The sequence below is a fragment of the Cyclopterus lumpus genome, chromosome 8 (assembly GCF_009769545.1).
Source record: "Cyclopterus lumpus isolate fCycLum1 chromosome 8, fCycLum1.pri, whole genome shotgun sequence".
Classification (NCBI taxonomy): Eukaryota; Metazoa; Chordata; class Actinopteri; order Perciformes; family Cyclopteridae; genus Cyclopterus; species Cyclopterus lumpus.
This window is the reverse complement of record NC_046973.1, coordinates 17,799,871-17,808,949: the sequence shown is the minus strand read 5'-3', so window position 1 is coordinate 17,808,949 and position 9,079 is coordinate 17,799,871.

Sequence of the window (9,079 nt, the reverse complement as noted above, 5' to 3'; positions counted from 1 at the left end):
CTTGGCACAAAGTATGCATATGTGCATCTAAATGATGTTACTGTGCAGTACAGATAACAAAATACATTATGTGCATTACAAATAAACACCAGCATATACTGCACATGTATAACATGTTTTAAGTAACATGTTTTCACACACACACACACACACACACACACACACACACACTGCAGATGATGTGAACTGAAGATGCTGTGGTGATCAGGATTGGTGGGCAGTGTCAGAGTACAAAGTGAGAGGCTGTGGACGGGGTTTGAATTAATGCCCACTGGAGTAGCTGAGCAGGGCAGCATGGTTGTAAAGTGAATGAGACAGAGAGAGAGAGAGAGAGAGAGAGAGAGAGAGAGAGAGTGAGAGAGAGAGAGAGAAAAAGAGGAGTTGCTGGAAATGAAAATTGGAGATTGCGGGCAGGGATAGAGGGAGCAATAGACAGAGAGTGCCCTCCGGCTGTGTCTGCCGAAGGGGTATTATCTCTCCAATCCTAACCAAAAGAAGAAGAATAATGAGAGGCCTATCGCTCCGTCAGCATGATTTTATTCACCCTCACTGACACTCCTTGAACATTGTCTTTAATTAGCTCCACATCACTTAATCAATATGGCCGTGACCGCGACGAAAAACAATGGCATGCGATTCCTGTCGCTCGAGCAAGAGAGAGAACACGGGAAGCGGCAGGAAGAAGTGTTGACAGACAAAGATGAGAGACCAAAATGATGTGGAGTGGCATTTGTTTCTGTGGGAGGAGGGAATAGAAACGTCACGCTCGGATGAAAAAGAAGAAGAATGTCTAGCTCTTGTTTATCTACTATTGCGTTTGTGTGCATGTGGACGTGTACCGTGTCTGCATCAAAAAGTGAGAAAAATAAGCAGGTTGAAGTCTCGGCTCAGCTGCATATCAGGCAGCCGGGATATAGTCCTATCATGTGAATCTATGAATCTAATGCAGTAATTCTCCTTATGTTTTTTGAGCAGCAGAGCTGAGTGCTTGAGCCACACTAATGGTGATGTGATGAATAGGTATTCAGGATGAGTCTCTCTCTTTAAGCCTTAGTGCCTCAGGCTCCTGGTCCTCTCAGGCCCGGCTCTCATCTCTCACTCCCCTCAGTTGAAGTAACAGCATGCAGGGAGCTGCTGCTCGGATCTTCGGGAGTGCTTCTTCTCACTTTGTCAGGCGCATTTCTTTCGACTCGGTATATGTTATGTGTTGATCTTATCCAAACAGCCATGAAAGACACTATTACATGTGACCAGTGGGATTTATTTACACCTGTTGCTTCAGGGAAGTGCCGTTCGATTGGAGAACAGCAACAAGGACAACAACAAATAAAGATTATTGTCAGATTATTGTAGTCTATGTGTGTGTATAAGCCTTTTCAAATAATGCTTAGTTCAATATATAGTGATTTAATCTGAAATGTCCCCAGAATGTGTTACCTTCTCAAGCTCCTTATTAAAGGGTATTTCTGTCATTCTAATCTCCCATGCTTACAGGTTGGATTATATTTTTTAAATGAACAACGATGTGTGCCAGGAGGAATTAGCAGTGGAGTCGCAGACTGCCATGTGTTTAGAGACAGCCAAATAAAAAATATTGATGTTAACGATTAGCAAAGGAAGCGCCTCCTTAAGGGGGGAAATCATCTCCCATTCCCTCCTTGTGCTGCTTGGAATATTCATGCAAGGGATGGCCTTTTCTGATATTTTATCTCTCAAAGCTGCCGCACTCACAAACACCATCATTAAGCGCCGTAGAGCTGCATCGCGCTCAGAGAGAAGACATCCCGTGTCAACCGGAACCCTGCAGACGAATGGCACACAGGCGCACTGCGTATAGACATTTACGCAGCGACTGTTTGTCTTTTTAACCCGCACATAAAACAAGCACACGTTAATTATCCCACCGTGTAAATTCACATTTTGGGAGGAGAGCTGAATCAAGACGGTAACGCAAAGACATGTCACTCTATTGGCCATTCAGTTCATTTCCTCGCACCCTGTTCAACGCTGCATCTGTTGCTGAGAGATCCAGCCTGATGATGCAAGGCAACCCCCCCCCCCCCCCCCCCCCCCCCCTTCTCTGTGGCCACTCTTTACCATTAGGTCCTACTTTTCCCTCATTCCTCCCCCTCCAGCATCCCCCCCACTCACAAGGCACAAGGAACACAGGCTAACACAAGACTGTGTGTATTTATTCTAATAATTATTTCAACTCTGCCCACCAAGCAAGGCAAAAACTCCCAAAAAGCACACACGCTAATTTGTTTATCGACAAATTCCCCCCCGAACCATTTTTCCCCGTAACTCCATGTGGCTGTTAATGTAATATTCAGTTAGGGGCTTTTTGGGGATTTCTCTCCACTGCACACTGAGCCTGTGTTGTACTAATAACGTGTCCCTAATTAAATGTTACAGCTTCTCTTGAGGATACAAATGGAGGCTTCAGGTGTGAGCTCTGACAAAGATGCTGGACACACGACTGGCGGGCTGGTTCTGTGCCTTTTAGTGATAATATAGAGTTACAGCTGATGGGTCATGGTCATTGTTTGCTCCTGACCATGTCGAGAACAGAGCATCGAGACTTCCTTTTCACAATTGGCTGCTGCAAACCCTCAGTCAACCAGACTGTAATTGGCAGGATATCACCACTTCGCTCTGGTGCCGTGAGATTTCGCTGTTGCGGACGTGGCAGAAAACAGACAAGATGTAAATTCATCACCCCGGGGGGAGTTTTCAAATGCATCACCAATCCTTTCCTCTCTTTATCGGTTTCTCTCACTGCTACTCTCACTCTATCTCTCGGCCTCTCCTCAACATTGCGGTCTCTTCTATTACCCTTCTGTCATTCTCTGGCTTATTTTCCTCTTGTGTAACCAACACCACCACCACCACCACCGTGGTTAGCTAATCACAGTGATACCTTCACTGTGTAACTGGGTGACATGTGTAAACAATGACTCAAGACGGAGACCAAATGAGAAATCGCAAACACACCTTCTCCACTGGTTGTCTCTTTAGTCGTCAAAGACGGCTCTGGGTGCGCGGCATCTAAGATCAGAGCTCAGCTCTTCTGCTGCTATACATCAATACATCAATACATCACTAAAGAAACAACACGTTGCCAGTAAAGAGATAAGACTAAGGAATAGCACTCAGCTCCAGCAGCACAGAAACAGATTTAAAAATGCTCTCAGCAGCAACAACGATGTTCTATATAGCGGTTGAATACAGATTTGGAAATATTAGCATGCCAAAATAGAAGTGTTTCATTAGCTACTATTTGAAGGGGGAAAAATGAGGTCTTTTTTTTTAGCACTCAGCGGAAGTCAAGATACCATCTGGATGGAGAAAAAAAAAAAACGGAACTATTCTGGGTAATAGTGGCAAGGCCGGCACCACAAGTTCAGTGAAGGGCGTTTTGAAGAGGCAAATAGCCATGGGCGGCATCCTCAATTAGCGAGCTTTTTCTTTGAGCCTCAGATACCTTGACTCCCAATTTGCTCACAGTAATTACTCCATTTACAGGAATATCATCCACTGTACGCGACGGAGAGAGAATGTTTGATTAGCCGGGTGGAGAACCAATCAGGATGTGGAAGCGGCTATCTGCTGCCGGATCCTGAAAGGCTTCTTTTTTTTGTGTGGGACATTGGTAAGCAGGGTCGTGCAGTCGGGGGGGAAATGATCATAGTAATTGTGCGCGTGAATGTGGATATCTGTATGCGTGTGCTCATGTGTGTGGGGGGCAATTCAACTGGGCACATTTAAACAGAGGAAGTGCTGCACTGGGTCTTTTTTCAGCTGGTGCTGTTGGCACCAGTAGGTGCAGAACAGAGGCTCGGGACACGCTGTGCTGCAGGATGCACGGCGGATGATTACCGCATGTCGTCCATTGCTTTGATCAGGTCCTTTTTTTCTTTTGCAAGCCTCATGCTAAATGTGGCGCCCTGCCTGATTGAACCATCTGATATTCAACTATATACTGTTCGTTTCATACCAAATAGCCTACAAATAATAATGCAAAAAGCCCCCGTGGACTATTGAGATTGTAATCAAGGGAGCAATCGGGAGCAATCACTCCGTCTATGAATACAATTTGAAAGCATGTTCGAGCAATATACCGTATATCCATGAAGCCTCTGAGAAGAACGCTGAACTGAAGATTTCTCCTCTGCTGTGTTCGCTTGGCCCAAGAAAAAGAAAAAAGGAGCAATGGAGCCTCATCAGCTGTTTATGTGACCCCCTTTTGGTCGGTCATTAGAAGGCATTCTAATTGTAGTTCAGGAAATCTACATTTTTCCATCTAGCGTCGTGGTACAATTCGAAAGGAACGTTGTTGCTGGGTATGAATATTTGCTTCAAAATCTATATATCTGCACTTGGATAGACAATGGACGGAATGTTGCAGGTGTGTTACAGTCAATTCAGCCAGGCAGACACACACTTACTGTATTGATTTTCATTTTCACGTGTTCCCACTGGAAGGACCGATTCTCACCTGTTAGCAGACATTACTGTGAAGCGCTGTGTGCTGAGCCTCTCCCTCGTTCCCCACTTTGGTTTTCACGCTTAGTTTAATGACCGAGATGCTGCGTACTATACGTGCATGTTCCACCTCAACAACACTGTGGCAACCACCATGTGAGAAGGGTATTGTAGACATGTCACCGCTCTGTGGAGAGAAAGCGTGGCTCGAGAGGCACCTGACACACACAAACAGATCTATGGACGCATATGTAAACACACACACACACACACACACACACGAGATTACAGTGCCTAATACTTGTCAAACTGTGCTGATGCAAGCTGAACATGACGTTATCGACTCCCATGTAAGGCCATATTTATCCGTCTGGAAGCATATCCTGTCAATCATCTCTGTGGTGAGACAGAGGTGATGAATTTGTTGTGAACGCTCGCTGCTTGTGTTATTAAACGCCATCAACTCGATAGGGTGTGTTCTCTGCACGTTATGCATGCTGCGGCTCGACGCATGCATGCTCTATAGTCCTCCTGCGGTCTCAGTCGCTGCTATAAAACTATAAAAATGTAAAAGCCCAGATGAGTTTCCTTAATCAAAGGCCCACAGGAGCTGTTAATAGATTAAACACACCATGTTGAAAGCACACCACTGTGTCTGCCTGCCTAAACCCTGGGGTACAGCCTATTTACGCCATTTAAATAGTTACCATGGTAATGAGGTCACGCTTTGTTTAAGCTGATTTTGATCTTGATATATTCAGAAAGCAGTGGGCTTCCATGTCCATCATCTAATTAATGAATTATGACTCAGAAAAATAGCCAGTATTCTCAGAGCCAGATGACTCTAGCATCCTTCAGAGCTGAGGCAGGGGGCGGGGGGGGTGGGGGGGGGCTCTGCTTGCGTGTAGCCTCGCTGCCTCAGTCGTTACAGCTCTGCATCATTATGAGGTCTGTGTAATTAGCTGAGGTGTAATTTGGTCCTTTATTTCAGCTGTTAAGCTGTAGTTTGCTGTGTTTGTGCTCAGAATGGCGCTTCCTGCTCCCCGGTCGCGTGTTCTCACCCAGAGCCTGTCTGTACGACCTCGGGGCTTCGTGGCGCTCTACTGCCATCCACGGGCGTGCATAAATGCTGCCATTTCATTTTCACCATTTGAACTGATTAAAAATGCCCTTTATAGAGTTTAAATATATGTTTATCATCATGCACAAGGCCATGTTGGCATGTCTATATGGTGGCAATAAAAAGCTGCAACATACTTTAGTGCACGTAGTGTTTTTTCCTACATTGGTGCGGTTACAATATCCGATTTTCACGACACCATGTACAAAATTACCATTTACAAAATAATTCACCGTAGAGATATTAGCGCACTATCTATACATCTGTAGAAAAAAAATGATAATAATGCCTTTAACTTTGTTTATTATCCGTCCTGTCTCTTTTTTTGGCAAATGAATTACAAAATCCGGGTATAGGGAGGTGGAGAGATGATGATATCAACATTTAATTTCCTAAATATCACAGTTCAGCGTCAATACCAATATAACGCGACACTCCTAATCTCCAGTGAGTGAAGCGTATATGAACTCCGGACACAAACAGTAGAAGATAAGATACATGCAGGATAAAGGAGGAACACATTATATGAGGCCACTTTTTTTCATAGAGAGACAACTGAGAGAGGGAGAGAGTGAGAGGAGATAAAGGCTAAATAAAATGCACAGAGAAGGAGAACAAAAGAGAGCGGCGGAGAATTGGAGATAATGACACAGCAGAGCAGCGAAAATGAGGCTGGACAATTATGAGAGTGAAAACTATGAGAAATGGCCGTGGAAATTAATGAAAAGGGATTACATTAGTACAGGTTACTGACTTCCTCCCTTGCTAATGTTTAATGAAAGGTTTTTCTGCCAACAGACTCTGTGATGAGACAGTTGATTGGCAGAGCGTGGACTTCTTTGAGGTCTGGCAGATTGTCCTCATGACACTCATTATTCCCATCCTTTTTTTTTTTTTGGTCCATCGCTTTACGAAAGATGGCATCTGACCTGCACTCTATGAGAGCAATTTTAAGTTTGAAAGAGTTCAGGCGCACTCCGCTCCGCACACGTAAAGCAAATACATAACTTATTAACAATGGTCTCGGATGAAAAGACGGCTTTAAATAGAAGAAAAGAGTGCAACGGGGAGAGAGCCTCAGAGAGAAGCTATGATGTGGGGAGGGGGGGTGATGAAGGCCTCTATGGCTTCAATTGTTATACATTCAGCAGGTGCAGCAGGCACACACCTTTCTTATTATCACAAATAAATAAAGACATGTCAAAGACACAAAAAGCATTGCCATCAAACTAGAAAGGGAACAACAGAGTTGTCCACACCGATGTTGCCAAAGTCACAATGAAAGCTAAAGAAAAGAGAATAAAGAGGGCTTGGGAAAACGCATACAGTTGCCTTTACACACACTTTGTGAGGGGGACCAATTCAAGTTTTCAGGGATGACGTTTTCTTTCTAAATTAGGACATTCTGGCTTGTCCCGAGTTATCAAACAGTCCTTAAAGCTCGGTAAGGGTCGGGGGAAGGAATGTAGTTGTGTCAAATATTGTCAAATATGATCCTTATTAGTTTGAAGTGTGTTTGGTGTCTATTGCATACGGCATCATTAAGAACACATTCAACAGTCAAACTGTACAAATTGTGACCACTAGAAGAACAATTAAGATATCAACATGTGCATGGATTTCTGCTGGTAGTGAGTTATCAAGCTTACGCCCTGCACAGTGGCCACAGCAGTACATGGGGTGGGTGATCATCTGGAGCACCCTCTTGAGTGATTTATTTTTTTTCATTTTCAGTCAGCGCTCTATGCTGGAGTACCAGGTTTTCTTTGAGGAGGCGGAGAATGGGAGCTTGGTTAAATAAAGATAAAAGGGTAAAGGACGTCCGTATTTGAGCCTTTGCTGCCACCTTGTGACTGTGACGATTACTGCATTCTCTTTACACGGCGGTGCAGCAAAGGAAATACATATTGTACATAACAAGACGAAGGTTTCTTCACCTAGGTACAACTTAAATGAAAAAATAAAACGTAATATCATGTCTGTGAACAAAATAGGGATACTTTAATGGATGCTAATTATAATGATCGATTATATACTTGTTTAGCTGAAGACAGATACTTAGATCGACAGTGAATCACCTGTGAAATGTACTCAGGTGATATATTTGACATATTCACTTGGCTCCAGGCTATCCCCCCCCCCCCCCCCCTTCCCCCCCGGACCTTGACATTACCCTTCTAAGAAGCAGCAGTGTGTGCGTGTGTGTACCACTTTACCTTTTTGGTGGAACAATGTGACTCAAAGCCGCGCTGCCACATGGCCCCCTCACATCATCTTGACACGTTCCCATAAAGTGACAACTACCTGTCACCGGTTTCAACATAGCACAAACGAAAATGACTGGCACTGGCTTCGCTCTCGGGTGCGATTCCACCGGTTACCCCACGGGGTCAGTCTCGCTGCAGAAATAGAGGGCGCAGACAGGCGAGACCTTGATGCGGGAGCAGCAGGTGAGCTGAGGAGGGATGACATTTTTTTGGGGGGGGGGGATGGCGCTCAGAAAGCTGTCTCTTCTCGTATCACTTCACTGTGCACCCCACACAGAGCAGCCCGTATCACTCACCCAACGCGACTCTGTGGGGAAGGGAGCCCATCCGTGGCCGACAAACTGAATAAGTCAGCAGACCAGGAAGCAGGCAAAGGAAAGGAGATGACCTGGCCCTTTTGTCGGAGCGGCGCATTCTGCCGTCATTATTCACGGTTGTTTAGGGCGTAAACTAACACTGCCCTCAGAGAAATTCGAGACACCCTTCAGGTCCCATATACCCCCTCATTTCATCTGGGCCATTGCGGTAGAGGAGAGTGGCCAAATAAAACAATTATGGCTCTGAGACTCCAATCTAAAACCTCAGAACACTTCTTAAATCTGTCCTGAAATAACCTCAAAGCAGGCCTGAGGCACAGCCCCTGAGGTGAAATGACACCATAATAGTCTGCAAAGCGATTGGTGTGATATCTGACACTGGCGTACCTGTTATGACTGCGGTGAAAGCTAAATCCATCTGGATTATAGCAATACGACAATGGAAAAACAACATGTAATCCCCCTTTCTTCAAGGAAATAATTATATAGCAGCTAGGTAAGAACACATCTAAGCTTTATTCATCAGTTTTACATTCAAGGTGTTTTAATAGCTTCAATCTGCTCCGTCATTTATGTCAATTAAATCACCAGTTTAAGAGCATAACCATCAGTAAATGTCTGCTTGACATTTGCTGTAAGTAAAGATGGTGATATGGTTTACGGCTTGGACACAGTGGAGTCGGTAAGATACTGTAAAAGTGCAAGCGACAGGCTAATTTAGGATATGCCATGAAGCACAATGACGGATGAGCTGTCAGAAGAAGCCGTGGGCATGCCGCACCTGGATCTCTCCCACATTAATATCGTGGTCGGCGATGTCTCCCCTTCCCTGACCAACCTTAAATCCATGCATCCATCCATCATCCTCCATCCAGTACAGACAATGTGAT